The sequence below is a fragment of the Habropoda laboriosa genome, unplaced genomic scaffold (genome assembly GCF_001263275.1).
Source record: "Habropoda laboriosa isolate 0110345459 unplaced genomic scaffold, ASM126327v1 scaffold3456, whole genome shotgun sequence".
NCBI classification, from domain to species: domain Eukaryota; kingdom Metazoa; phylum Arthropoda; class Insecta; order Hymenoptera; family Apidae; genus Habropoda; species Habropoda laboriosa.
The window spans coordinates 17,783-22,959 of NW_017103478.1; the positions used below are offsets into that span (position 1 = coordinate 17,783).

A 5,177-nucleotide genomic window follows, 5' to 3' on the forward strand; every position below is an offset into this window, starting at 1 on the left:
AGCAAACTGGGCAGAGGTGACATCATACCTCTGCAAGATACAGCGGGCAAGAGAAGATACGGAGAGGAGAGTAGAGAGAGAGGGAAGGGCGAAATCCCTCTCTAAACCTACAAAAAAGAAAAGAAGAAATTAATGGAACGTCGGAGTTGCCTTTTTAGCTATAAAGTTTAAGTTTTAAAAATATTGACGAAGCCCTGCTCGGGAACGATCGCCCGAGCAGAGTGGAAATACCAGAGTAACGATGCGGGGGTGGAGTTGTCCCTGGAGCGGCTCACAACCCGATCGAGTCCTAAAAAATAAATTTTAGGCTGATGAATACGAGTATTTAATGGTAGTGATTGGACGAGGCCTTATCTGATGTATAGGTATCCTTGAGTTTTCGTTAAATAGCGGCCAGGGGGTGCCTAAAAGCCTCAGGGAGGGCTCAACATTACACCTGCGAAAGGTTTTAAATTATTTATTTATTTATTAATGGTGTGGCTGAGTGACAGCCGAGGAAAGAAGGGTGCTGTGAGAGTACCGTGATGTGGTCTTGCACAGTCACCAGGAAAAGAAAAAAGAAACAGGATTGTAGTACAAGAAAAAAGAGTATACTCCGGGTGGGAAGCCATAAGGACGGCCCACCCAGAAGTGTACATAAAAGAAAATTGGCTGTGTAAACTGTACGCAGACTATTTCAGTCTGCGTACAGCCACTGCGCAGTGAAAAAAGTAAATGAATCCTGGGTGAGAAACCATAATGAGGATTCACCCAGGGTAATACCTGTAAAAAATGAAGGTTGACCGCGCGTGGTTTCACCCTGGTGTGTTCAGCAATCTGAACTGTCCTGAAAAATAGAAATAGCATGAGGGGTAGGTAAATAGGGTGTAGCGAGAGGACTAAACCTTACCTGGTCGACGAGCTTCTCTCGTGAATATCACGTTGGTAAAGCCTAGATTGCCTTAAAAAGCAACAGGCCAAGGAAATACGCGCGAACAATGCGACAGCCGTCACAGTGTGGGTGGCTGGCCCGTGCTGGAGGCGCCCTGGGGGACGTTGAAAGTTGTAACAAACACAACTCCAAAGGCGACAGAAAGCAGGAACTGCCGGAAACGGTAAAAATAATGAATAATGTAAAAATTGACACGTGAGGTTATGTTGTCGCACGACGTAAGAACGACTCACCGGGCGATGATCCGGGGAGGCTTTTCGGCGTCCTGCGGCGACTGTTAAAAAAGAAAAGAAAAAGGAATTAATACAGTAGTCAATGCGTGTGGATGATTGATTGTTAATTATTTATTATTAATTAATTATTCACAACTTAGTTCCGTGCTACTAAAATCGCTGGCAGAAGAGACTAGGAACAGCGACGGCGCGCATGCGCGGGCGTCTGGGGATTTCAAGATGGCCGAATTACGGCGTGTTTACACACGCAACGTCAGCGGAAATCACTCAGGGCTCGTTGTAATGTGTGGCGACAGCCGAAAATTGCTGCCGGCCATTTTGTCGGCCCATCGTTTCCGGTGTTGGTGGTCTCGAGGAGGATTCTGCGGTTTATGAGTGTATTTTAAATTCTTTCAGTTGATAAATTATATTTTTTTTACGTACTTTATTTGACCGATGCTACGTTGGAAGCACTGGTTAGATGATTTTTCACGATTTTTCATGATTTTTTACGTTCAAAAACGCAACTGGGAGATCCATAGGGTTTCTATGTATATGTTTCCATACGTGTTGTTATACTGTTTATTGTTTAGGCTTAGATTTAACTTATTTTTATTTTACTTTAACTCTTTACCAGATAGATGTAAATATCTTTTAATTTTAAACTTTAATTCAGTTTATTATTTTACTTCACTTTGTCTTTTTACCAGATAGCGATAAATTTTTTTTTTTTAATTTTAAAACGTTAATTTATTTTACTATTTTATTACATCTTGACTCTTGACCTTTTTTTAAACATCCTTTAAGTTTAGATATTAATTTATTTTGTACTAGCTTATTCATTTTATTCAATTCAGTGACCAGTAAGATAATTTTAAACAATCGCAATCCTAAATTTGACCTCTGTTACGTACGCAGACTAGCCGACACGGCGGCGCCGAGACATCCGCCTAGAGCTCACCCCTTGAGATAAAGTAAACGAACGCGCTTCGGTCTCATGGGAAAATTAGGGCCTCCACCACCCAAAAAATACAAATTTTGGAGTATATAAGGGCATGATTTTCGGGGCTCGGGGACAGTCACAGTTCAGAGTTACCCTGAACATTAAAGTAGCACAGTATTTGTATAGTCATCGTTCGACACGAGCAAGATCGGGCTCAATTCCCTTTCGAGCAACCAAGTATAATACTAAATTCGTAAGTGTCAACTAGACATACTTGTCTACGACGTCCCCGCGTTCTCACCGTGTAAAGTCGAGAAGGAAGATTCTTGCGCCACCAAGAATCAACCATCCTAATTCATATTTAAACATTGTAATCTTATTGTACCCATAATTGAATATTATTAGAATATAGTTGTTGTAGAATTGCTTAGCCGATACTCACTCAACCATCTCATCGTAACATTAGTAACGGAATTGCTAGACTCACCAAGGATATACCTTAACCGCTCGAGGTATATCCGACATTACGGTACGTACTGTCCTCACAATTACCAAACCTTGTCCATCCTTTGGAGAACGGCGTATATACCACGTACGCCGACGGTTCCAATCCTATCGGACTTGTCAGAGAACGACGTAGAACCACATACGTTGAACGTTCGGACCGGTCCACCACCCCGCACCGTCAACGTATACGTTGAACCTCCAACCTTTTCCATCCTTTGGAGAACGGCGTATATACCACGTACGCCGACGGTTCCGATCCTATCGGACTTGTTGGAGAGCGACGTAGAACCACATGCGTTGAATGTTCTGACCGGTCCACCACAACCCTTACCTACGACGTGTTAACTGCACACGTTGAACCGCCAACCTCTTCCATCCTTTGGAGAACGGCGTATATACCACGTACGCCGACGGTTCCAATCCTGCCGGATTCGTTGTCAACGACGTATCACCCTCAATCGGGGAACGTTTAGACCGATCCACAAACCCAAACAAGTTTTACGCTCCATGTGAGGACAAGACCGCGTAAACCCGTAACAACGATAAAAATAATTCCTAAAACTAAATGTGATCAACGAAACCTTGCCTTTTTTTGGTACCGAATACAAAGGTGTGGTTTGTTTTTTCTATAGCTCAAACGCTTCACGTGATACAGTTAAACGAATCGAAAATAAACGTATAACGTCACGCTAGAGATATTATCTCTTCGCGATTGTCACGTTACGTACGGGTACGGTACTCGTACTCTAAATGGAGTACATTTCTGCTATGCATTCTGGACATCGGAGTGTAATCTTCGGGCTACGATGTGGGGGAACATACAGATTATTAAATATTTCGACTTTAAATATAATTCCTTCAGCTAAATGTAACCAAGGAAATCTTAAAATTTTTCGATCCCGAATTTAAAGGTGTGCTTGGTTCCTCAATATCTCACATGGTTGACGTGTTACTGTTAAACGAAGCGAATATACACATATGACGTTGGCTAGGCGGTAGTATTTCTTCGCGACATTACGTACAGTCACCAGGAAAAGAAAAAAGCAACAGGATTGTAGTACAAGAAAAAAGAGTATACTCCGGATGGGAAGCCATAAGGAGGGTCCACCCAGGAGTGTACATAAAAGAAAATTGGCTGCGTAAACTGTACGCAGACTATTTCAGTCTGCGTACAGCCAATGCGCAATGAAAAAAGTAAATGAATCCTGGGTGAGAAACCATAATGAGGACTCACCCAGGGTAATACTTGTAAAAAATTGAGGTTGACCGCGCGTGGTTTCACCCTGGTGTGTTCAGCAATCTGAACTGTCCTGAAAAATAGGAATAGCATGAGGGGTGGGTAAACAGGGTGTAGCGAGAGGACTAAACCTTACCTGGTCGACGAGCTTCTCTCGTGAATATCACGTTGGTAAAGCCTAGATTGCCTTAAAAAGCAACAGGCCAAGGAAATACGCGCGAACAATGCGACAGCCGTCACAGTGTGGGTGGCTAGCCCGTGTTGGAGGCGCCCTGGGGGACGTTGAAAGTTGTAACAAACACAACCCCAGAGGCGACAGAAAGCAGGAACTGCCGGAAACGGAGTTCTGAAACGGGAAAAATAATGAATAATGTAAAAATTGACACGTGAGGTTATGGTGTCGCACGACGTAAGAACGACTCACCGGGCGATGATCCGGGGAGGCTATTCGGCGTCCTGCGGCGACTGTTAAAAAAGAAAAGATAAAGGAATTAATATAGTAGTCAATGCGTGTGGATGATTGATTGTTAATTATTTATTAGTAATTAATTATCCACAACTTAGTTCCGTGTTATCAAAATCGCTGACAGAAGAGACTAGATTCAGCGACGGCGCGCATGATGGATTTCAAGATGGCCGAATTACGGCGTGTTTTCACACGCAACGTCGGCGGAAATCACTCAGGGCTCGTTGTAATGTGTGGCGACAGCCGAAAATTGCTGCCGGCCATTTTGTCGGCCCATCGTTTCCGGTGTTTGTGGTCTCGGGGGGGATTCTGCGGTTTGTGAATGTATTTTAAATTGTTTCAGTTGATAAATTATATTCTTTTTACGTACTTTATTTGACCGGTGCTACGTTGGAAGCACTGGTTAGATGATTTTTCACGATTTTTCATGATGTTCAAAACGCAACCGGGAGATCCGTAGGGTTTCTATGTTTCTATACGTGTTGTTATACTGTTTATTGTTTAGGCTTAGATTTAACTTATTTTTATTTTACTTTAACTCTTGACCAGATAGATGTAAATATCTTTTAATTTTAAACTTTAATTCAGTTTATTGTTTTACTTCACTTTGTCTTTTGACCAGATAGCGATAAATATTTTTTGAAAAATTTTAAAACGTTAATTTATTTTACCATTTTATTACATCTTGACTCTTGACCTTTTTTTAAACATCCTTTAAGTTTAGATATTAATTTATTTTGTACTAGTTTATTCATTTTATTCAATTCAGTGACCAGTTAGACAATTTTAAACAATCGCAAGCCTAAATTTGACCTCAGTAAATTTTATTTTACCTTACCATAGATATCCTTGTTAATAATGGATCAGCCTCTAACTTCTAT

At 41.7% G+C, this 5,177-nt stretch overlaps 1 long non-coding RNA gene across 2 annotated transcripts; it reads right to left on the minus strand.

Moving 5' to 3' along the window:
* Nucleotides 1–382: 382 nt before the first annotated feature.
* On the minus strand, nt 383–4,463 carry LOC108578239. Of its 2 annotated transcripts, XR_001891457.1 has the most exons (5): nt 4,391–4,463; nt 4,255–4,295; nt 3,967–4,176; nt 3,828–3,903; nt 383–436 (listed from the first exon to the last, which is right to left on the minus strand). It is a non-coding gene; the product is annotated as an uncharacterized LOC108578239 (long non-coding RNA). The 2 variants fall into 2 exon arrangements; XR_001891456.1 differs by lacking the exons at nt 383–436; nt 3,828–3,903 and having other exon boundaries at nt 3,910–4,176.
* Nucleotides 4,464–5,177: the final 714 nt, after the last annotated feature.